This window comes from Rattus rattus, chromosome 3 (assembly GCF_011064425.1).
Source record: "Rattus rattus isolate New Zealand chromosome 3, Rrattus_CSIRO_v1, whole genome shotgun sequence".
Taxonomy (NCBI): Eukaryota; Metazoa; Chordata; class Mammalia; order Rodentia; family Muridae; genus Rattus; species Rattus rattus.
The window spans coordinates 152,625,906-152,652,464 of NC_046156.1; the positions used below are offsets into that span (position 1 = coordinate 152,625,906).

General features: G+C 43.1%; 1 pseudogene; it reads right to left on the reverse strand.

The window, feature by feature from the left end:
- Positions 1-24,316: 24,316 nt before the first annotated feature.
- LOC116895598 lies at positions 24,317-24,907 on the reverse strand (annotated as a pseudogene).
- Positions 24,908-26,559: the final 1,652 nt, after the last annotated feature.

Sequence of the window (26,559 nt, forward strand, 5' to 3'; positions counted from 1 at the left end):
GACCCTGTATCAATTCCATTGAATGAAAATTTCCTCCTCCTGCAAAACAACCTTTGGAAAAGCAGGGAGGTACGCCATTCTGTTTTTAAAAGATGACTCTACATCATAGTCTACCATGATAGTGTTGTTCAACATGATGCATTGTTGAACTAGGATGAGGAATTTGACCTCTGTATTCCTCACTATGCTCATCTGTAAGAGTCATTCTGTCCGTGTTAGAGGTTGTCATAAAGACTGCATGAATGTATGCCAGGCCCTTAGAATATGTCTGTCACATAGTAGGCACAGCATATAGTGGCCAACTGTGTTTACAAACATTCATGGGAGAAAATCCGAATGGACCCTTTAAAAAAACATGGCAAAAACCCAACTTCGGAAAAATCAGCAACAGAAAAAGTGCAGCTTCTGCAGATTCTTTTCAAGTGAGACAAACCATTTGAAACTGAGCATTAATAAGAAGCATTAATGAGAACTTGAGTTGAAAGTGTGAGTGACAATTAACTTGGTTGCCAAGGAAACAATCTAGGTTGGGGGGGGACGTTGTTGTGGAGGTCACTGCAGAGTCAGGAAGCAGCCCATCGGACTCTGTCCTTTTCCTGGCCACATTAAGACATGTTAGGAAGGCGTGACAGGGGAAGCCTGAGGCCATTGGACATGTTGTATCTATAGCCAGCAAGGACAGACAGATGGCTGATAGTGTTCAGCTCCCTGTCTTTTTTTCCAGTTCTCATTCAGTCTACACCCCAGTCCCTGGGATGGTGCTTCCATGTGCAAGCCAGGTCTCCCTTTCTCATTTGAACCTTCCTGAAAAACGCTCTCCCAAGCATACTCAGGTGTGTGTCTTAGGTGAGTCTGCATCCAGACAAATGGACAGCAAAGAGTAACAGATGTAGTAGCCAAGAAGAGTGAGGTAGCATCCTGCTTCTCAGGGAGCAGAGGCTATGGTCCACGGGGGCTGAAAGTAAACACAGTTACACAAACAGTGGTCTCTAGGCCACTTAGACCCCTCCACACACAATGTTAAGTCAAAGAAAATTACTGTGAAACGTGGCCTTTTCCTTGCTGCACAAAAACACCTAAAGGGGGAAGGATTTATTTAGGTCTCAGAAGTCTTAGTCCATAACTGTGGGAAAGACGTAGCAGAGTTCATAGTGATGGAAGTGTGTAACCATGTGACCTCTCATTGGAGCCATAGACAAGAAGCAAAGCACACAGACCACAACCTGAGGCAGTGTAACCTTCCAAGGCCCACCCAAAGGGGCCTAAGTCTATCAGGTGGGACCCATCCTAGGGGTAGTACAACCTCCCACACAGAGCATCTACTCAAGAACCAGGTGTCCAGATACATTAACCTGTGAGGATATCTCACATTCAGACGAGAGCAGCTGAATGTCTCTCCTGAAAATGTTTTATTTGTTTTGTTTAACAAAAGAAAAGGCACAAGATGAGCCATGATAAGAAAGGGTTATGCAGTGGCTTAGTTTTAATATTTCTGAAAAATTATTTCTTTATCACATTCCTGATTAGTAGTGGATATATAAAACAGTTTTAAAGTGATTCAAGTCATTAATACATTCATAGCATTGCACAGCCATCATCTATGTCCAGTAAGTGTTCATAAGATGTTCCACTGGTCGTCATTCCCACACCCTCAGCCACCAGTACCCCATTTCCCATCTCGATGGACTTAACTATTCTGGATACTTCCCATATGGTCTCATGAGTCTGCCGCTTTTATTCAGTGTGTATTTCAGCTTATATTTGAATGTTATTTCTTTTTGTAGCAAATTTTAAATTTTGTTATATAGATAAACTACATTTGACTTGTACCAATGCAGTGGTTATCCTGTGGTTCACAACTCCCACAGATGCCCTACATATCAGATATTTGCATTATGATTCATAACAGTAGCAAAATTACAGTTACAAAGTAGCAACAAAAGTAAGTTTGTGTTTGAGGGTCACCATAGCACGAGGAACTGTATTAAAGGGTTGCAGCATTAAAAAGGTTGAGAACCACTGCATTGGAAGCTATTGCCAAACTCAAAATGAGAGACAGTAGTGGTCTGCCTGGGCAGGAGAGTGGGGAGGGATACAAGCAGACAGATTTAGAAGTCAGACTAGGTGAGTGATTGGTGGTGAGAGAGGAAAGTTCAGGCCAGCACTGAGGTTGACTTTAGGACTTTGCTGTGGGTTTTGATCTAGAACAATAGACTGTGCAATAACTACTTTGTAAGAAGAGAAATTTGTATCCCCATCATAAAAGTGCATTTATAGTGGGGAGTGAGGTGTCTATAAGACTCAAATGGGCATGTTGGGTTCCAGGTTTCAGAAGGAATTCCCTGGAGGAAGTGACAAGGAGGCTCCAGTGTACTGTTGGCTTGTCACACCTGTCCTGAAGAACACAGAAATGACCCTGTCCCATTCTTCCCCTCCCTTTACTTAGAATCAAAGTTTCGTGTGGGTGCGTCTGCTTTGCAAGCTAAGTCATCAGTCTGAGTCCTGGTAGCGATTGAGAACCAGAGAATTATGGTTGGTTTTGCTCTGTGCTTTGGTCTATATACAAGCAGGGGGACACAGTTTTAGAGATAGTATCCCAGAGGTTTTGGCCTGTTTTAAAAGATACAGACCTGTTAGACAGGACTTACAAATTCAGCCAAAATAAACACGAAAAAGGAAGAACACAGTTAAAGGATTTATATGACCCAGATTTCAACACTTAATAGAAAGCTACAGTCATCAAGAGACTAGAAGTGACAGAGGACAGTCGAGGAGCATGGGAGTGGAGTCCTGTGATAGAGTCATAGACAGGATCAATGAATGCTCCGAAAAGTAGCAAAGAATCCAACAGAAAGGAGCTAGGCCCTTCCACAGAGGCTGCTGAACCAACCAGGCCTAGTAAAGAAAAAATATCTGTACCCTACTTCACACTCACACCACACACAAACCAACCCAAGGGTGTCATAAGCTTGTGAGAGTTAATCCTGTAAAACTGAGAGGGGGGTGGTGAGGGAGGGAGGGAGGGAAATCATTGTGAGCTTGCAGTAAACAAAAGCTCTTAGGATACACACACAAACAGAACCACTAACCATCAAAGATATTTTCGGAAAAAAAAATTGACTCATCTAAGCTAAAGATTCCTCCTTTGTAACAAACACTATCGAGACCATGAAAAAGCAAGCCACCCAAGAATAGACATTTGCATACATACGTTTCTCTCCGTGGGCTTGTATTAAGAACATATAAAATGTTTATAGCTCAATTATAAGAAGACAAACCACTCAGATTTTAAATGGGCACAAGATTTCCACAAACTTTTACTAAAAGGGATATGCAAATGGACAACGGGCACATGAAAAGATTCGCACCATCACTAGTCATCAGGAAAATGCAAATTAGGGAGGCTCAGCGAGCTAGCGGCGTACACCCACTGGAGTCTAAAATTAAAGAGGCTGGCACTGCAGAGCTGGCGAGGAAGTAGAGCAACTGGGGGTGGGAATTTGCTTTGGGAAACAGTTTGGCAGGTTCTTAAAAAGTTAAACATCCACTTAGCATATGACCCAGGAATTCGGCAGCAACGTAGCCACTCCAGAAAAGTGAAAGCATGTTTATTCAAAAGATCTGAATACGAATGCTTTCAGTAGCTTTCTTTAATGAAGTTGTGTTAATCTCTACACTAAAATACTTCTTGACAATATGGAAAAAAAACCACACGTGTAATAACTTATTCATAGCTCAGTAACTCTTGTATAAGGACCCTAAGCCAAACGTTATACCCTACGGTTTTTCTTAGTGAATCAGATAGTTGTAAGGAATTTTGTCATAGTACTCCTATGATGCTTCAGATGTCTCAGTGTTTCCCTAAACTACTTAGAGCATCCAACTGAATGTGGTCACACATCCCTGCAATCTTAATACTAGCAGAAGGACCCTGAGGACACTTGAGTTCATAGACAGCCTAAGGACCTTCTCTTTATATCTTATGGATACACACACACACACACACACACACACACACACACACACACACACACACACACACACACACAAAACACAAAGGGCAACAGACACATAGACAGGCAGACAGGCAGACACAGACAGACAGACAGACAGACAGACAGAGACAGTTCACTAAGCAAATGAAATGAAATATCCATGATACCCTGTGTTTTCTGGAGTGTGCCAGAAGGCCATGGCAAAATTTGGAAACCATGAAGTTAAAAATTAATTTCCAGTGATTGAAAGAATAGTGACCACCTTGAACCATCAAGGAATTTTCTAGAGGATGGAATTTGAAATTTTGACTGTGGTGCTAGTTACACATGTATAGAAATTTATCAAAACTTATCACATGGTGTTCTCCCAATAGAATTTAAACCATACCTCTATAAGACCCACTGCAAATTAAAACTCAAAGGCATCCGTCTTGAGTATGAAAATATATCATGTGGACACACACTGAAAGGCACACTGAGTTCCTGACTCACATGCCGTTTTATCATTGGTGATTGATAACTGAGACCTGACTTCAACATTCTCTTTGCCCTGTTAATACTCCACTAACACCAACTGAAGATATTTTTATTTTTAGTCCATTTTTGTCCAATGTCCAATGGCTTAACTAAATTGAATGTTTAGACTCAGTATTTTCTGGGATAGTAGGCCATTATTACTAAATGCCTTGAAGGTGACTCTTATATGGCCCTCAAAGCAATTGTTTCATCTGCTTTTCTGATAAAAACTACGATGACTGCTCTTCTGCTTTTCTCTGTGAAACCCCTCAACATACACAATAGATACCATCGGCTTCTCTGTACACTCCGGAAATAGTCACAGTCAGGGAGGTTTAGTAAGCTCATACAGGTACAGGGGCAGGGAGGGGGTGTTAGGCAGCTACTTGAGGAAGACACAGGTATTGCCAGGAACACAAGTACCTGGGGGGACACAGATACTGGGAGCACTCAGGGACTTGAGGAAGGCATGGGTACTGGGGAGACAGAGGTACTGGGAGGGGGAGACTCGGGTACTGTGGGACAGACACTAAACAGGAGAACACTAGGATCTGTATCCATATGTGTCTACCAGGTAAGCTCACCTCTCCTCTATGGCTACCTAACTGGATTCTTAGTCCTACTCTGATTACTGCAAATGAAGAGAACGTGTTTATGGATTATGTAAGTTGATGTCTTTATGCAGGAAGGTAGGTACAGGATAGAACGAGGCCTGTCATTGGATGAGAAGGAAGGATGGGTGGGAGAAAAGTTATAAAAGGAGAAGGAGCTGGGAGAACATGGCGACAGATGTTAAGATTCTTCTCTGTGCATAGATACAGGTTATGAATATTTTTAAGGGATGGGTATGTACAGGATTTTTTGCTGTCTAGATGGGCAAATTATATCTTAGTAATTGGATCAGAAGATATTGTGTGGTGTGTTTTTTGTGGCAACTTAAATGATGTCAAGAGAAGGTGCAGTGGCAGACATTTCAAGCCCACCACGGAGTTGGGATGTGTATGCCTGGCGTGGTAACAACCTGCCAAGGGAACTGTGAGTGAAAGCAGCGTGACAAGGTGCCACACTAGAGAGTACCATGGGAGCCAGCGTGGAACCGTTGAGATAAATTATTGCTAGTTCCTATGGCCTGCCGGAGCTGGAACTAACAAGAGAGCGACCACCAGTACACGCTGAACTGGTCGCACTTTTTCTTTTTTACCACAACAGGACTAAGAATTTATCATATACCAAGAATATGAGAGGTACAGTGTCTTCTTTCCCCCCTGTAGATGATAGGCAAGAGAGAATCCTCTTATTCGCCCTCAGACTGTACCATTATAAGTACAGATGAGAAAGATTTTCAGGGAAGGAAAATGAAGAACCAGATACTGTTTCTGGTGGGCAAACATGGGACACTCAATGTGTGTTCTTTATCAAATGACGACTACATTGTGTTGGCAATCTGTGCATTTAGAATTGGTAATCTGTGTACTTAAAAGATTGTCGTCATTTACAAAGTGTCCTCATTGCAAGGATCTCCCCCAAATGCCCCAGCCATCCTCATCAGGTAAACCCTGTAATGTCACACCATCTACCTAGAGCCAATGATATCTCTGAGCTCATCACAGTAATCCATTCTTCAGGATGGTTATAAGATCAATAATGGCGTGTGAGCTGCTTAGCTCAGGAGCCAGAAGAAGCAACATGGTAAAGCTATGGAAAGAAAGGGGCCCTGTCCTCTTCTGTTTTTGGTTCCCGGTCTGGGTGGAATTTCTACAGCCTTCTTGTTCCCATGCCAGCCAGTTCATTATGAATGACGTGGCGGTGTTCAAATACAGAGAAGAACTGGCCCTTCCTACTTGTGAATCTATTTCCCCAAGAGCCATTCTGCCTCCAACTTGCCCCCAACAGGCAGCACAGCAGCCGTTTTTGCTACTAAACCAGTTAGATTCTGTCATTTACCTGAAGAGACACCTCTGATGCCTTTGCTGCCTTTGTGATGCCTGGAGCCACAGGGCATGAACAACTTGTTCTACATCATCCACATCATCATCCATACCATCCACTATATCCACATCATCATCCACATCATCATCCATATCATCATCCACATCATCATCCATATCATCACATCCTCACCTCCACACCATCCACACCATCCACATCATCTTCCACATCATCATCCACACCATCCACACCATCCACATCATCACCCACACCATCCACATCATCCATATCATCCACATCATCCACACCATCCACATCATCATCCACATCATCCACATCATCCACATTATCCACACCATCCACATCATCACCCACACCATCCACATCATCCACATCATCGCACCAGCGGAAGTGACTTGGGTTGGAAGTGGACTCGCACCTTTCACTCCACACCTGTTGATTATTTGAAATGGTCTCACCCAGTTGCGTTTAAGGAACATTAATGAAACCCTCTGGTTTTTAAAACTAGGAAAAATTTCCATTTACCCAGTTTAAAAGAGACAAGCTGGAAATCAATGGCTGTCATAATATGTGGTGCAGATGTTTTGCAGTACAACATAAAGTCCAGCTGAAGACACTTGATTTAATGTACAAGATGAAATAATAGCATCTTTAGATGTATGCTCAAGAAAAACTACTCTTTTTCAAGGAAGAAACACAAGAACTCCTGAGAAAGATTCCTTCCCTCACAATTTTTCTTAAATTTTTTTCTTAAATTCCAAATAAACCAGACGTGACTTCATTTCTTTCTATGTTACAGTCACTAAATGTTTGGGCTTGTGGTATTCCTCACTAAGGTTTGTGACCCAGAGATTTGTGACTAAAGTTTTTAGCTAAATGATTTTGTCATCTTTGGAATATTTTACAACCAACAGTTTTTATCTTTTATTGGCTTGTGGAGATCATGGGGCTTAGACGGCTGCGAATTTGTTAGGCTCTTCCACCAGGAAGGTGTCTGGGATGGAATAAATCCTTGCTGCTTTTAATGTCCCAAAAGCACTCTCACACACACACATATCTCTGGGAAATTTGTTCTGTGCCACTGAACTCTTTCCAGGTCTATATAAAATTGAATTCTGCAGTTTAAGCTAATCGTCTCTCTTCTTACTTGCACAGTAGACAAGAATCTTCTTTCCTCCTGCATCAAATTCCAGGTCCTCTACACCAGCACCTCTGGATACATCTCCATTTTATTTTTTGCTCAAGTTCATGTCCACTGAACACCACAGGACACTCAGTGACTCGCTACAGTTACCATGACTTCAGGACCACGTTCCAAACCTCTTCTGATGGAAATATCTAACTAAAGTGACCTCTTGTCTTTGTCTGCCAGTCAAGGGTTGGCAAATGCCTGTTCCTTCATAGTTATTCAGGACATCCTCTTTCTGTCACCCTGGTAGTATTTGGTTCACCTAATAAACTATACAACTATATTTAGGTAATGAAGAACGAGGGTTTCTCTGAATCTCTCAATATAGGAATCCATCACAGGAATACAGAGGTCAGATATGGACATGACACCTTAGGACAATTTAACACTACACTGTGCAGTTGTGGGCAACACGTACAGGGCTAGGGGGACCCTCCAAGCTGAGAGGTATTGAAAGTTTAAGATATCTTCCAGATTATGGAAGTTTAACTTCAACATATAATGTAAAATAGATCATCAATAACTTTTATACTGAAGCTAAGTATAGTTTAGAGGTAAAATACCTCTTTTGGCTGTGCAAAACTCTGAGTTTGATACCTTCCATTAAAATTATAATCAGTACATTTAAATTATGCTCATTAAATAATTCACATATGGGCCTGCAAGATGATGACTCAACAAGTATAGTCTTGCTTCCAAGCCTGATGATGTATCTGAGATTGATCCCCAAGTCCCAAATGATGGGAGAAGAGAACTGACTTCCACAAATTGTCCTCATATCTCCAACATACCAAAAATAAATAAATAAAATAAAATAGTTTAATAACAATTAATATACTATTAAATTGTAAATACATTATCAAAAGCATTTATTCTTATACAAGCACTACTTGCTCTGCTTTGAATATGGTTTAGTAACTGTGATTATCATGTTTGGATGTAGGGTATTTGGAGAGTGAGTAGGATTGGATTGGACCATTGTGGGAGAGCCCCCATGATTGAATGCTAGTATCAGTATAGGAAGTAGAGAGCCCAGAACACTTTCGCAGTCCTTTTCTCCTGTTACATGATGCTCAGCAACACTTGGAACTCTGACATCAAGAAGGCCAACACCAGTCATAGGTACTCAGCCTTAGACTTCCAGAACCAAGAGTCTAAAGTATGTTATTACAGTAGTAAATATTGACTAATACACTTGTGGTTTAAATGAGAATGACCCTTCATAGACTTAAATATTTGAATGTTTGGTCCCTAGTTGTTGGAACTGTTTGGGAAGGATTAGGAGGTGTGGCCTTGTTAGAGAAGGTAACTTCAAGGTTTCAAAAGTCCATGTCATTCCCAGTTAGCATGTTCTCTCCCTCTCCACCCCACTCCCCGCTCTCTGTTATGGTTGTGTCTGAAGATGTAAGCTTTCAGCACCATGCTTGCCTACCTGCTGCCATGATGGTCATGGATTCACCATCTAGAGCTGTGTGAGCCCTGATAAACTCTTCCTTCTCTAAATTCCCTTGGTTATATTGTTTTTTCATGACAATAGTAAAGTAATTAAGACAGCACTGCTAGAAAATTAAAATACACATGAGGAATTTTCTCCAGGATGGAGCTAGCTTAGATCAAGCAAATTACTCCCAAAAATGGTGCTAACTTCCTTCTCCTACAACACACTAACCTCAGGAGTAGATGGTGAAGATATTACTCCTCCTAGATTGTATTTGCCTAGTGAACTGACATTGTCATATACACCAAGGAAGCCTGGGATAGGCAAAGGACTGCTCTCCAGTTGAAAGACCAGGGTCTATTCTCAGCATTGCTCCTTAGTTAAAACACTGACTTCAGGGACTTCGGATCTCTCCATCCATTAAAATAAGCAGAGGATGTAGCTACCAGACTAATGAAACACCCTCCATGTTCTTTCTAAGAGGCCTGAGCCAGCTAATGAACCCTATGGCTACTGTGTGGGTGCTTACAATCTCTTGATTTAGTAATAATTCTGTTACCTTTAAAATCACACTCTGTATGCCCACTCCCACCCCCACTGACATTGTCTATAGACTCAGGGCTCCACTAGCTCATCTCCTTTCCTACAATAGCCAACTCAGAAGCTATTGAATTAGTACTATTTCTACAGGTGACAGTGCAGGCAGCACAAAATATACAAGATTGAAAAGAGCTTCGAAACTGAGCAGTAATGGATCCATTGTGAGTTATTAAGCAAAGTAAGAATTATCTCAAAGCAGTAATTATCCTCTCTTTCTCACTCATGTTCTCTTGGAAACCATGCAAACCTTTTCCATACTGGCTATACTGTGGTTAGGGAGATAGACTTCTGACCAATGAACCCACTCCATAATAATCACAGATGCTGAGGCAGTGCTAATAATATAGGGTCCGCACACTTTGCAGCTGCTTCGTTTTCAAAGATAACTATAATGGATTACATACAGGGGAACAATGACAGCCAAAGCCAGGGCTAGAGGGCTAGAGTTGACCCTGTGACTCCTCATGCCTCCAGGGTTTGCCACAGATCAACCACCTGACCAACTCGTAAGCTTAACAGCATGGAAAACCTGAGGTAGGAGGATGGGTGCACAATGACCTTCCAGACTCTGTCATGATCAGAGACTGCAGAAGAGCCAGGAGGCCCCAGAGGATGCAGGAAATGACATAAGGAAATGGGACTCCTGGAATCCAGGGCACAGAATGGACTCAGATAAGCGCTGGAGCTGACTGGGGCCACCAGAAGCCTCCCTGGGAGGTCAGTGGAAGACAAAAACACAGACTCACTTCCTCCCCTTCCTGGGGCCACCCCTGAAGCTTCCTACCAGGGCCCACTTCCTTTCCTCAGAGCTAGTGGGTAAAGGCCAAAAATAATCTTAAAAATGTATGTGTCTATAGGGAATTATTTCCCCTGCATCTCATGGAAGGGTTCCTTTAGTAGGAACCATGGGCCAATGGATCCTCAGTCTTGCTACCTTTTGGCTTTTCTTGATCAATGGTAAGGATGCAGGAAAGAATCTCCAAATGTTGGGAAAATGATCACTCCTGACCTGAAGCCACATATCAGACTGAATAGTGAGAAGGAACCTATGATGGAGTTAGACAGGGGAACACTATGAATCAGAAAACAGATGAGAAAATTTAAAAAAATAAAATAAAAGGGGAAAACAGAAAAGGAAAGAGAAAGAGAAGTCAGAGAGATTGAGGTCCAGTGGGTCTTGGTAAAAATACATAATTCAGATCACACCTTGTAACTGAAATGAGAGCTCTGGGCATTTGTGTCATGTGCCACCATCCTGAAATAAAGTCCCCTTGAGAGGGAGAAGCTACAGCAGATGTCTTGGCAGCAGTGGGAACCACTGGTCAAAGGCTGTAAGCTCAGTGACTGAAGAACTGGAGGTCCTGTTCAGTCAACTTGACACAAGTTAGAGTCATCTTAGAGGAGAGCACCTCATTTGAGAAAATGCTTCTATAAGACTGGGCTGTAGGCAAGCCTGTAAGGCATTTTCTTAACCGGTAATCAATGAGGAAGGGCCCATCAATCATGGTGGTACCATCCCTAGGCTGATGATCCTGGGTTCTATAAGAGAGCAAGCTGAGCAAGCCACAATGAGCAAGCAAGTAAGCAGCATTCCTCCACGACCTCTACATCAGCTCCTGCCTCCAGGTCCCTGCCCTGCTCAAGTTCCTGTCCTGACTTCCTTCTATGATGGACTATGATATGGAAGTGTAATACACACACATAAAGACACACACACACTTAATCAACCAGCCAACTAATAAAGTAATTGATTAAGTTGTGGAGTTTTTACTTTAAAAGAAGAGCATTCCCAACAAGAACAATAATCTACAACAAATCCCCAAATCACCAAGTGCATTAGTAGGGAACAGCGTAGCAAAGAAAGGTTCCAGAGAAGGTCCAAGCGAACCTGACTCTTCTGACAGACTAGGGTTGCTTCAGTAAAAAACTACATCCTTAAATCCCTGTGACTTAAATAACCACAGCAAAGTTTTGTTTTCTACCCATAAAACAGCCACTGCAGCAGTCTTATTACCCCTGTGTTATCTGGAAAACAACCCTCCCTAAGATCTTCCAGTGTCTAGTGGCCCAGCTCTTCCCTGGGCCAAGGCAGCATCGCTCCAATCTGTGATACATCTGCCTTCTTCTCTCTGTCTGCCTATGTCTTAATTTCTCCAAACTTACAAAGTTATCAGTCGTAGCCTTAGGCTTATCTGTAAGCTCTTATTGGATTACATCTACATTGATCCTGTTTCCAATCAAGTTCATGTTCACAGGTTTAAAAGATTCAGAGTTTCAACACAGCTTTTGTCAGGTCACAGTCCAGTGTGTAACTCACACATGGCTGGCATGGCCACCAAGGCAAGACAGAGAGGGTTGAAGCCTACCAGGGCATGTAAGCTTGAAGGGTCTGTCCTAGAAGTGAATACAGTTACTCTTCCCATTGACCAAAATTGGCATCTGGTTGCGGCCTCACTATAATAGAGGAAAGGGAATGTCAAGGGCCACACGGACATGAGTAGGAATCATGACAGCGTTCTCTGTGATCAGCCATTTTGTTCTTCAGGCCACAGAAAGCCACTAGATGGGGAAATGAGGTCACCAAAGGATGGAAAACAAGGGTTTGAACTGAGGAATATCACTAGGAAGAAACAAGTCAGGGCACCCATTGAAGATACCACAGAAATCCTACACAGTGCAGGTCATGAGGCTCTGCAGCAGTGCTGTTCAGCTGAAAACAGAGGAAGCAGGCTGTGAGGATGTCTGGGGAGATGAGAATGGAGGAATGTGTTTCTTCCGGCCTCCAGTCCCTGACTTCAGGATATTAAAGGGTTTTATAACATTAAGGGATTTTAACATTAAGGGATATTAAAGCCTAATGAATGCATTCTGCCTTAGACACACTCCCTTCCAAATAGTTTGCAAAGCGCCATGAAGCTATCCATTCTGTAGCTCTCACCAAAGCCAAGGCAGACCTGTATTCAGAAGCCAGGACTGAAGACAAAGGAGTCATTTCTCATCGTAACCATCTCCTGAGGTCTTTGCCCCCTTTACAAGGGAATCACAAAGAAGAAACAATTATTGGAAAACATAACAAAGGCTTTCTGTTTGTCCTCTGATGTCAGTCCTACAAGACAGGCCCACTCATGGATGAGAGAAAGACCCCAGATCCTAGCTGGAGACTGTGACCTCCCATTGATTCATAATGGAATATTGTCCTTGCAGAGGAAAAAAATATCCTCAAAAAACTTCCTGTAGGGCGCTGTCCTCTGCAAGATGCACAGCTTTCCAGGGTGAAAGGGGAAGGTGCCTCTTCCTTCCCTCCCTGTTTTATTTTCATTTCTGAGGAAGATGTACTCAAGTTTCCTTCCCACTCCACTAGGGTCATTCCAAACCAATCAGCCTGTTTCTCAATGCTGAGGGGATCTTTGAAGCACAATGCCCAGAGGAATTTATTCTTTGAGAGAAGCCACAGCCCCTGAAGGGAGACAACTTAAGGGGTCTCTCCCAAGTGGTGCCAGTTGTACAAAGGCCTAGGGGTTGTGTACGAAAGCTTCTGTCTGTATGATTAAGGGTTCGGCTCCCAGATGGGATGATTTCATGCTGGTGTACATATTCCTTTTTTGGTAATTCCCTAATTTAATTTTTGAGATTATAATATAAGTATACCTGTTCTACCTTTCTTTTTCCTCCCTCCATACCTTTCCAAATTCCCTTCCTTGTTCTCAAATTCACAGCCTCTCTTTGCTTTCCTTAATTGTCGCACATACATACACACATGTGGCACGCATACACTTTGTCCCTCCATCTTGCTGTAATCCAGAAAGTTATCTTTCAGTCCGGTATCACAGCAACTCTGTTCCCCTGCCTCCTGCATGGAGACACTGCATCCAGCTGCCCTCTGCTTACAGTGACAATCGATTCTGTTCCAAGCTCAATCCAGTGAGCAGTTTTTTAAACTCACCAGGAAACCCCAGAGTCAGTTAGAGCTAAGAAATTCCCCGGAGTTTTAGGATTTGAAAAATACCCAACACTTCGAAAGCATTTCTGCTAGGATTCTGTCTGGTGTCATTCCCCATCTCTCCCCCAAACCCCTCAAATTCCCTGCTCAAAAACTGTGTCTACTAAACCCCATCGCGCCAAGCAAAATCAGGTCAGGAAAGTCACTGTAAGGCACTGCCCCACAGTGCAAGGTCAAAGGCAAATCAGACGGAGGGCAAGATGGCCGTCACTCACCTGCAGCAAGCAGGTCCATCCTCCCCTCCTCTGCTCTCAAGGGTAAAGACTTTCATCGTTCTCAGGTACCCTCCATCAGCTCAGACACAGAAGCCCACCTTGGGGGTATTTGTTAAGTGGGTCGTGACTAACCGAACACTTTTGTTATGCCTCAGCTGACCTGAGAGCAGTTAATTAAAGAGCAAGAATAACCTCACTTATCACAGAGCGTGACCCCTGTGTGCACCCACCGGAGAGAGTAGCTGGGTAGATGCTTCTCTCCAGCAGAGCCAGTTGGAACAGATTGGAAATGCCTCATTAGGGGCCATTCGCCTTTCACAGCTGCAGAAGTTTCTAACATATTTTAATCACACATAGAAACACACGCTTGAGGTTAATGACTCTTTTCAAGACCCGCCTTGACTTAGAGATTTCGTGTGTAAAGAAAGCTCTTCAGAGGATACCTACGGTCCGCAAGTCTTCAAGGTTTTCACATCGGCAGTTCGCAGAAATTTTAATCTCAGAATTTGTTGATATAAATCTGAGGTGTAATTCGGTAGCTTTGCAGGTGCTTAGAATGCGTGATGCCTCCCATCTCTGGAGGGCTGGAGAAAGGCAAGGACGAAGAAAGGAACGGGGAGGAGTCACTGACACCCACGTAAGACTAAGGTTTTGTGTTAAGTGTGCTGTGCCTCCACATTTACCATATTAAGAATTTAAACTGAAAATAGCTTGGTTTTAACTATGTTTTCCTTCAAAAATAACAATAATAAAACGAATTTAAAATTGTTTAAACAATAAAGTTGTTTATATTAACATGACTGAAGCAACATATTGTTAATACATGAAATTTATGAAACCTCTTCTTTGAAACCTGGGATGGGGGAGGCTCTGGGGAGTCTGTGAGGGTGGCTCTAGCTGAGACTCCTAGCAATGGGGGTTATGGAGCCTGAAGTGGCTTCCTCCTGTAGCCAGGCAGGACTCCCAGGGGAGGGATAAGGACACCAACCCACCCACAAAACTTTCAACGAAAAGTTTTTCCTGCCTACAAGAAGTGCAGGGACAAAGATGGAGCAGAGACTAAAGGAGTGGCCAACCAATGACTGCCCCAACTTGAGATCCATCCTATGAGCACGAACCAATCCCTGACACTATTAATGCATACGCTGTTATACTTGCAGGCATGGGCCTAACATAACTGTTCTCTGAGAGGCTCCACCCAGCAGCTGACAGAAACAGATGCAGAGACCCAAAGCCAAATATTAGACAGAGCTCGGTAAGTCTTGTGAAAGAGTTGAGGGAAGGATTGAAGAACATGGTGGGGACAGGGACTCCACAAGAAGACCAACAGAGTCAACTCACCTGGACACTTGAGGGTTCTTAGAAATTGAAACAACCAACCAAAGAGCATACGAGTGTTGGACCTAGTCCCCCCGCACAGGTGTAGCAGAAGGGCAGATTGGACTTCATGCAGCTCCCCTAACAACTAGAGTGGGGTAGCTTAGCCTGACTCTGGGGCCTGCCTATGGATCCTGTTCCCCTAACTGGGCTGTCTTGTCTGGCCTCAATGGAAGAGTATGTACCTAGTCATGTGGGTGACTTGAGATGCTAGGGTGGGTTGGTACCCAGGGAGGACTTCTCCCTTCTTAGAGGTGAAGAGGAAGAGAGATGGGGGGAGGCACATTGAGAGGGGAAGCTGTGATTAGGAAGTAAGTAAGTAAATAAATAAATAAATAAGATTTTTAGTAAAAAGGTAGCATCATTTTACAGTTTTGCAAATCTCTAGTGTCAGACTTAATAGAAGATAACTGAGTCCTAATGGATTTGTTCTGCTGTATGTTTTGTCAATAAATCTAAAGGTAGATAATTGTTATATTCTCATATGACACTATACCAGATCTCAGAATGTGTATATGTGTGCATGTGCGCATGCACATGTGTGTGCACATGTGCAGCATATGTGTGTGCAGTGTGTGTACACATGTGTGTGCATGTGTATGTGCAGTGTGTGTGTGCAGTATGTGTGTGCAGTGTGTGTGTGCATGTGTGTGCATGTGCACATGCACTCATGTGCTATGTATGTACATATATGTATACAGAAGCCAGACAGGAAATCAGGTATTCTGCTCTATTGCTCCCCACTTTGTCCCTTTGAGAATCTTCCACTGAACTGGGGACAGCAAGCCCCAGTGATTCTCCAGTCTCCACTCACCACACAAAATATATATATATATATATATATATATATATATATATATATATGTGTGTGTGTGTGTGTGTGTGTGTGTGTGTGTGTGTGTGTGTATACAGATACAGGTAGATGTATACATATATATATATATATATACAGCAAATGTATACATATATATACATTATGAAAAAAATAAATTTGACTATAAATTCTATGAAAGAGTCTCTAGCCTCTAGCAACACCAGAGCTGCAAGGGTCATGCATTGTGAACTCTAGACCTCTAAATGTTCTGATCTCTAACAGTCTTTAAGCTTCCTCTTTCCTCACCCGCTGACCATGGGCTTTCCCAGAAGCTAAGACTTCAAAGACAAGAAGTAGGCCTGGTGGCTCATGACTACAATCCCAGCACTTGTAAGGCTAAGTTTGGAAGATTACTCTGAGTTTTAGGCCAGCCTTGGCTACACAGTAAGTTCTAGAAAACGTTGAGCCACATAATGAGATCTCCTTTCAAAAAACAAAGGGAGAATTAAGGAATTCAATGTCAAGTAGTTTACTTGTTATATGACCCCAAGAAGTATTGAAGAGAGGGAGGGTGGAATGGAGATGAGAAGGAATCGTGCATGATGTGTTCATGAGTAGGAGTCCCCTGCAGACCACTCGAGCTCAAGCTTACAAGGAGTGCAGCAAGGCAGCTATCACATTCAAGATGTGATGAGCATGTTGGACCATTCACTTCCAACTCTGATCATCGCTTTGCCTGCACTAAGAATCCCAGAGAAACACTGTGGTGGATAGGCAGCCACAGTGTATTTGAAAGTAAAAGTACCAGAAATATGGAGGGAGGAGCCACTATCATCTAGACTTTTGATATTCTCCCAGCACATCAACTTTATTCATGCAGGGCCTTCGCACATGATGGATCCTCCTGATATAAGCTTTATGTACCCAACGTTTGGCCTTCTGAGCATAAATGGTACTTCCAGACAGACATCTCTGAACCCTGTCTTTTCCTGTCACATTACTTTTTCCTGAGGAGATGTAAAAAGATGGCTATTCATTTACTCCTTCTGGTTCAAGATTGCAGTGGTGAGCTTACCCACATTCACCACTTTCAAAGAGGTGACCCAGGCACAGCCACCAATGTACACAGCTTTTACCCTCCTCCACCAACCACATCATCATTTGCAAATGTTTGTCTGCTTTACCCTCTGTGTACACTCTTCCTTCCTCCTACACATCATCTCTGCAGTAGAAAGATAAGGACCTTATCTTTAATTCTACCATTGTAAAATTCAGCTCTTTCCTCAAAGGGGTTATAAGATTATCTACTGTCGAGCCAGATATAAGTGATTGTGGCCTAGGAACAGGAGTTCCACCACATTCCATGCTTTACCACAGAAGTAGTTAGAGGAGGTTGTATTAGTAACAGAGAAAACACCATCTTAAATAAAGGCATTTACCTAACACTTTGATGGGGACCACAGACAGGCAAATTACAGCAAAGCAAGAAAATTCTTCTATGAGGCCTCAGATGCTATCCTTAGATTTTAGACAGGGAGAAACTAGTGGTTTGCTAAGACTACATCTTAAGTCTTTTAACTGCTCTCAAAAGGATGTTACATCAGACCAAGAGGTGAACAATTGAAGAGCTACACAAAGTGTCTATTAAGTGGCTAAAGATAGCCCAAGACCATCTGACTCTGGACCTACAATATCCTGACTTTCCACAATCATGAAGCCCTTATTGGTCATTTACTCTTGTTAAATCTGTAACTTGGGTGTGCCTTTTTCTTTTTCTAAGACCTTTAGGTTACAACTTGTTTCCTGCGATTGTATCATGCCTGGCACGTGAATGCTCATTGTGTATTGTCAAGTGTGGGGATGTTTTGGTTACTGTTCTATTGTTGTAAAAAGACAGTGTGACCAAGGTGACTTATAAAAGAAAGCATTTAATTTGGAACTTGCTTGCAGTTTCAGAGTCTGAGTCCATGAGCATCATGGTGAAGACACAGCAGCAAGCAGGCAGTAATGGCACTGAAGCAATAGCTGGGAGCTTACACCCTGATCCACAGCAGCAGGTAAAGAGAAAGTTGACCTGGTATTGGCTTTTGAAACCTTGAATCTACCCACTAGTGGCACACCTCCTCCAACAAGTCCACATCTCCTAATCCTTCCCAAACAGTTCCACTAACTGGGGATTGAGCAGTCAAATATATGAGACTACAGGATCCATATCATTCAAACCATCACGGGTGATAAGTACAAAAGTAAAAGATACATAACTAGACTATCTGAAAACAATTCAAAACAAGTAAATGAGACATTAGAAGCCCCAGGTGCTCTGCTGATCGTCCTGCATAATAACTGAACGTTGATTTTGTGGCACCTGAAGAAGTTATTGTCCTGTGAGAAATCCAAGCTCAATAGCAGGGTGGCATGGCTCAGAGACAGTGTCCTCTTGCTTTCTTTACTCCTAGTTCACTAAAGAGCTTATTTCCCATTAGGAATCTGATCCCACAAACACACATTGCTAGCTAGGTTTTTGTTTTTGTTTTTGTTTCGCCAACTTCACATAAGCTTGAGTCATTTGTGAAGACTCATTTGAGAAATTCCCTCCTTAAGATTGGCATATAGGCAAGTCTGTGGGATATTTAAGGATGGATGTGGGAGGGTCCAGATCACTCTTGAGGTGCCACACCTGGACAGGTTGTCCTGGGTTGAATAAGAAAGATTCCTAATCATGAAGAGCAAGCCAGAAAGCAGCATTCAGGGAAGCCAGATGACCTCAACAAAACCCTACCTCTATTCCTTCCTCCATGTTCATGCTTGAGCTTCTACTCTGGCTTCCCTGGATGGTAGGCTATAAGTTGTATGACAAAACAAGACCTTTCCTCCTCAAGTTGCCTATGGTTGTGGTGTTTTATTACAGCAATAGACACCTAACCAACTAAGACACCATTGGCCTCACACGTGTGATCGTAGAATAAGAAGAATGGAGTATCCAGGGAAAGATGCTTTGTGTGACCTTGATTCTGTGATTCTATCACAGCCTTGACTGCTGCTTCTCACAAAAAGCACCAATGAAATCCAAATAGATAATAGATAAAACTTAAGAAAGGCAACAGGAAGCTGAGTGTGGTGGTATACATCTCTAATCCCAGAGTCAGAAAGATCAAGAGTTCAAGGCCAGCCTGGGCTACATGTATTCAAGGCCAACCTGGGCTACCATGAGACCCTTTCTCAAAAATTACAGGACAGTGGAGGATGGGAATATAATGATAGAAGGAAAAACTTTCCATTCTGGATTTTACACAGATTCTAGGTTATTTTCCCAAAGCAAGTCACTAAAATATTTGGGGATGGGGGTGGGGATATATCTCTCTGTAGCCATAGACAAAAAGCATCAACCAGAAGGAAAACTTAACAGAAGGATCTTTACAGATTTCAAAACACGCTGGACATTCACATCTGTTACAATTATCTACATCTCCCTGGCAGAATAGAAATTCCCATGCTCATTCCCATACCTTCACATGACACTAATGCCATGAAGCTCTGTGATAGACAGAAGAGCTTACAAGCCCTCTCCAGGGCTATTAAAACTGCTGCCGGGTAAAATGCTAATTCCCCCCAAAAGTCCTTTTTTTCTGGCTCAGGCCGGTTGGAAACTCAATCCAGTTTAAATGCCCAGGTGCACGATTTCATGTGTGTGTTGAATAATGGTGTCTGTGCTTGGAAAAATCAAACAAGAATTATGAAAAGCACTCGCTGGCAGAGATTTTCATTTTGTATTTGCGACATGAGATCATTCATATGCCACGGCCTTTCAACAATCCAGCATTGTGGAATTAGAAACCTATCTATAAATCCACCCTAGAATTCAATGTGTTCATTTTCCTCCTATTATCCAGGGTGAAGGAAAGAACCCGTCTGATATGCAGGCAGAGACAAGGCAAATGCAGAAGCCATTTGCTTGGTTAAAAACACACATGTATTTTCTTTTTCCTTACAAGAGGGAGTCAATATTTGATCTTAATTACTTCTATAGTCTAAGGAGTGTCGGACCTGGGTCAGGGAAGTCAAATAACCTCAACAAAACACATGGAAGCAGCAGAGGGAGGCAAATAAGTAGAAAAAGGAAGTATAGCGTAATAAATGAAAAAACATTGATTAGCCTGTGCTGCCGAGTCCCCCACAGCACTGCCCCTTCCTAGATCTCAAACACCAAGCCTGCTTTTAGGGTTCCTCAAATATCTAGAACTCTCAACATCCCAAGAATGGCATCTTTAGGTAGGCTACTCATTGCAGATTACCTAGCCCCAAGGAAATACACATTAAACACCAGGAGACTGGCCCTAGGCCTATGACATACAGAAAGACACAATAGACACCGTGAGGCTGACTCTGGCCCTGTGACATACAGAAATCATTTTTATGCTCCGGAGATTTCTGTTTGCCACTGACTTCCTAAGACCTTTGGCACTCAGTTGGAAATCCCAGGGCCCAATATCATGCCTGCAGAAAGTCGGTAAGTGGTAGGGGTCCCTTGAAAGAGCTTTCGCAGCATCCCAGAAACTCTCTGTCCTGATTGAGTAACACCCTGTCATCTGCCTAATGTACATGGAGGTTCCCAAATACAGCTTCACAAGCTCGGACTCCCAACCCTAATAAACAGCGACCGTCTTCCACTTCCACCAAGAGCCTGCCCCTTGGTGCCTGGGCCCTGTGGTGTCCTCTCTTAAGGCTGTCTTCCTCATGAGTTCCCTGTTCCTAATATTCTCCCCCTTTAACCCAACTCCTACCCCTCACCATTAAGAATTCTCAGAAGCTAGCTTGCTTACCAATGGGCAACTGCCAGATCTTCACAGCTACTAAGAACTCAGGAGACCCAAGGGAGGGAATTCACTTCTGTAATCCTTTATTCTCCAGGCACAAATGTTTCCAGCCTTCAAAGGTGCTTTTTAGCACCCCCTACCCCCCTCAGAAAATCATCAGTTTTCAGCTCTGTTTAGTATTAAAAGAAGAACAAAAATGATCTCAGAAAGTCCAGTGTTCCTGGTTAGAACTTTCCGTGTACAAATGTTCACAGAACAGTTCAGGGTCTCACCAGTAGTTCACTTTTTTGGTGCTGGCTCTGTGGTTAGGTGTTAATGAATACTGACTGATCTCAGCCTGGAGACAATGTCATCAGAGTGCACGAGCCATGAAAACGCTCATCTTAAAGATAAGGGAATGGAGATTCAGAGAGGTTGTGAGAACAGGACAAGCAGCACAGCAGTCTGAATTTCAAACATGACGGGGGTCTCTAGCCAGAACCTGCTCTCAATCAACAAACAATAAGGGAAGGGGACAAAGGACTTTGATTTTTCATTTAAGCTAGTCCACTATTGGGGCTGGTGAGATGGCTCAGTGGTTAAGAGAACTGGCTGTTCTTCCAGAGGTCCTGAGTTCAATTCCTAGCAACCACATGGATGGCTCACAACCATCTATAAAGGGATCCAATGCCTTCTGGTGTGTCTGAAAACAGCTACAGTGTACTCATATAGATAAAGTAAAAAAAAATCTTTAAAGAAAATATCCAATAAAAGAAAAAAAAAGCTAGTCTATTATTTCTTTGCAAAAAAACAAAAAACAAAAAACAAAAAACCTCAGAGTCTTATCTTAACCATTCATTTAGGTGTTTAGTACTTACAGTTTGGGGGTTTACATGCTTCACAAAATTAATTGAACAGCTATAAAACCATAAATGAGACATTTAATTCAAAAGGTGAACTCTATTAGCCCCTGTGGAATCTTCCTGCCCCCCTACTACTGACAATTACTAATGGATACCCCCAGGCTTTACCCCAAGAATCCTCTACCATCCTCAGCTAGGATGAGCTCCTGTGTCTAACCCTCCTCCTTACAGCAGAGCGGTTAACCATGAGTGATGACGGTCCAAGCTGGTGTGCTGCCTGTTTATTACCAAACCATTTTTAAACTGTAGATGAACACGTTGCGTCACTGCATGTTGGAGATAAAGGAGCTAATCAAGTTCTCAGAGAACAGATATCTACGGAGCACAGTCTTCAAGCGGCGCCTGGAAGAGCGGTAGAAAGATCAGCTGAGGATACCTGTGAGCTCAAGATGTTCCCCCTGGAAAGCAGGGTGAATGAGCACAGAAATAAGAGAATTAGATGATTCATCTCATGACAATGGTAACGAAGTATGAGTTAGCGTTCTCCCAAGGAACACCGGAGAGAGACATCGCATGCAGACTGTGACTAAAGGGTTGGAGATGTGGCCCAGCTGGTAGAGCTCTCCCTGGCATGAAGGGAGCTCTGCACACCATTCCTCCCACCCTGCCCCCAGGACCACATAAACCCAGCACAGGTCGGTCTTAGGAGGATAAGAGTCTAGACTCCCAGCACCTAAGAGGTGGAGCCAGTTGAGTCACGAGTTCAGGATCAGCCTGTTCACAGTTAGAAAGTAAGGTGGTAGGGGCTGGGGATTTAGCTCGGTGGTAGAGCGCTTGCCTAGGAAGCGCAAAGCCCTGGGTTCGGTCCCCAGCTCTGAAAAAAAGAACCAAAAAAAAAAGTAAGGTGGACAACAACCTTGGCTCCATGAGACTCTAGCTCAAAAAGAAATAAAAACAAAACTGGTCTCGAAATCAACCAGAAAGAGGTAGAGATGAAAGGATGATAGTGTAGGAACCTTATGAACACGGGAAGGGTCGGTAGGGTTTGACCTGTCTCTTCCCTCCTTTTCTCTTACCCAGACTGAGCTTGCATGGGGACTGAGGCTGGTGGTTCGTCATTTTGATTTTTCTGCTGCTTCTGGCTCTAGTCAGTCACTTCTGTCTGGGGCAATCTGAAGTCACACAGGGGTATGTATGGATTGCTTCCAGAAGTGTGTGGTCTTCACAGACACCCAGAAAACCACTTCTTATTAGAGAAGCCTGCACCTCTGCTATATGAAACTAAGGATGTGGGGGGAGGGAAAACTTTGTAAACAAGGATACAAGTATGGAAAGGGGGCAAGAGGAGTTAAAAAATAAACTGATGTATTAATGACCAGCTCATTTTCTATACAAATTCAAGAGGAAAAAGGCTTTTGGGCTAGTGGCAGATTTAAGGCATCACATCTGACCCTGACAGATGCTGTCACATGTGTTATATCATTTATAAAGTCACTGAAGTTTCCATGCCACAGATGTATGACCCCCCCCCCCGAAAGAGGTTGGAACATTTATCTTCTATCAATTCAAATCGTCATCACACACAGGAATTGGTTCATTTTGCTTTGTTTTGGTTTTGCATGTTTCTTCTCTGGGGGGGGGGCAATGATCTTCTAAGGGTAAAACCTATTATGTGATAGGGTGTTCCTGTCTTGTTTAGAGTAAAATCTACTAGTCACATGTTTTATGCTGTAAATGAATACTATTTTAACAGCTTGATAAAATCAGTTGATAAATAGTTGGGGGTTTTGTATGTTAGCCAGTTTTCCAAAGTAGGATAATTTACAATACCGTCAACTTGGAGTTTTTATATAAGAGTCGGTAAAATGTGTTTGAGCATAGTGTCCCTCGGAGTACTCATGATAATGTTATTAAACCTGAGTTATTGAGCTTTTGGGCAACATTTCCATCTAAATTAATAGGATTCAGCCTGAAGGAAAAAGAACATATTAACTAAGGCTCCTTGGAGAAATAGCTAATTTCAAGTGTGGAAGAGGAACGTACAGCATGAGCTAAGACAGCGTGATCCGCCAAAAGCTACAGAGAGCCAAAATGTGTTTCCAGGACCCAGGAGCTACCTTGCAGGGGTTCCTGACTTTCCCTAATATGGGACAAATCGAGCACCAGAATGCTCTATTAATAATGCATGATATCCTATAATCCACTGAGTAAAAAGAAAATTGAATGACCATACCCATTGAATAAGTAAATGGAGAAAGGGAGATACTTAGAGAAAGTTGCCCACTACGTACAGAAAAACAACAGAAGCAAAAGAGAGAAAGAAGCTTCGGCAACAAGCCCCACTCCACAGCAAAAATGTAGTAGCCCTGACAGGAAGTCATCAAGAGAACTTTTTTTTTTTTTTTTTTTTTGGAGCTGGGGACCTCAAACCTAACCAGGGCCTTGGGTGCTAGCTTGCTGTGGTTTGAGGCGCTTACAAAATTAACAGAGCTTAAACCATAACCCGAACTTTTCGTTTTTTATGTTTGTTTTATTTGATCCCTGATCCGTGGAGGCCTCAGCCAGGCCACTATGTACAGACATGAGGGAAGCTTTATTTCTTGGTCTCTTCCTCCTTGGACAGAATCTTGATGATCTCTTCCTTCTTGGCCTGGAGGCGCTCCTCCCGGTGCTTTCTTGCTACCTTGGTCTAAGACCTTCGAGCCTCAGACTGGTCAGCCAGTAGCTTCTTGCAGGCCTTGTCTGCCTTCAGTTTGTGGATGTGCTCCACGTGTTTTTAAATACATTCTCTTTGACTTTTAGGTACAGGCTGTGATACATATGGCGGTCAATCTTCTTAGATTCCCGGTATCTCCTGAGAAGCCAGCGCAAGATCCTTAACCTTCTCATCCAGGTCACCTACTCGGGTACCCGAGCGTTGGCAATACCCTTCCTCTTCCCTAGGCCCATATGCCTGCCCTTCTGTCAGACCAAGGTGCTTTTCCAGCAGCGATCCCGGAAATGGACAATCACAGACTTCCGGATGATCAGCCCACCTTTGATCAGCTGACGGGAGTTGGCATTGGCGATTTCATTGGTCTCATTGGGGGTTCAACCATACCTCCTTTTTACCACAGCGGAGGGCATTAGAGGCAAGCCTCTTCTGTAGCCTGAGCATACTCACGGCTGCCTGAACTCTTAAGAGTTGTGATAAAGACGCTGAAGTGTAGTTCTCTGTAGTTGATGGTTTCTGGCAGGGTTGCTGGTGGGGAAGGGCTTGTTTTTCTTTAAGGAACTGGCCCAGGGAGTCTGGCAATGCTCCAGTGAGTATATAGGCAACACAGAACAATTAGGTTGGTTTTTTTTTTGAGGGGAACCACAAGGGCGGGAGAGCAGACCTGGGAGAACTAGGAAGTGAGCATCATCAGAGTGCATTATGTGAAATACTCAGTAAAAAGGTTATGTTGGAAGGCAAAAATTTACCCTTTCATCTGGTGTCTTAGGGTCTCTATTGCTGCAACAAAACAAGCTGAGGGACAAAGGGGTTTGGACGATTCTTCCATACTGGCATTCATTATGGAAGGAGATGAAGACAGGAACTCAAGCATAGCAGGACCCTGGAGACAGGAACTGATACAGAAGCCATGAAGGGATGCTGCTTACTGGCTTGCTTGCCTTGATTTGCTCAGGATGTATTACTATAGAACCCAGGACCACCAGCCTGGGGATGGCACCACCCACCATAGGCTGGGCCCCTCCCCCATGGATCCCTAATCGAGAAAATGCCTTTCAGCTGGATCTCATGGAGGCATTTCCTCAGCTGAAGCGCCTTCCTCTCTGATGACTCGAGCTTATGTCAAGCTGACACAAACCAACCAATACAAAAGGTTGTCGCTTGGTGTTCCTGTAGGGCTGCTTCCAGGCCCCCAGTGGGAACCAAAATCCCCCAGATGTTCAAGTCCTGTATCAGTAATTGTGCAAGGATTCTGTAGACCTCTATACCTCCAAGCATGTTAGACCCTTTCTCAGCTACGCATAATGTGTGTGGCATCACATAAATGCTAAGCAATTACTGTATTAGATTATGCACCTCATAAATGCTAAGTAAGAGCTATACTAGCTTATGTGGGAAATCATCCTCAGGAAACATGTACACGTTCAAGAGAGATGCAACTTTCCATCTGTGGCTAAGCGAATCCAGGCTATGACATCCGAAGACACAGAGGACCAACTGCCATAGATTCCAGCAAGTATCAACGACTATGTGAAGTAGGGTGCATACATGAAAAATAGTATTTTCTAGAAGATTACATGCAAATTATAAGGGGAAGTGATTGTTAGTTAAGAAGTCTTAGACTGGAAGATGGTTCCGCAGATAAAAGTACTTACTTATCTTGCAAGCCTGAACAGTCTGAGTTTAATCCCTGGAACACACAGAAAGGTGGAAGGAGAGAACTGACTCCACAGAGTTGCCCCCTGACCTCCAAAAGCACTCTGTGGTAGATATCCACTCCCCTCTCCAGCACACACACCACGCACGCTCACACAAAATCATAGCAAACGAAATAAAGAAACCTTACAGACACTACTTTAGAGTCAAGATCAAAGTCAATAATGGGACACACAGATAGTGTGCTTCCCAGTGTCACATTGGGAAGAGCAAATGTATCCAATACAGTATTTTGTCCCAAATAGATAGCTTGTGTACGTCCATCTGTAAATGTCATACTAAATCAACACAAGCAAAAGTCTACCAAATAGCTGGCTTTTTAAGTAAGTCAGGATTTGCTATGTAGTTCTGCCATCCCCAAACTCATGCTTTTTCTCCCT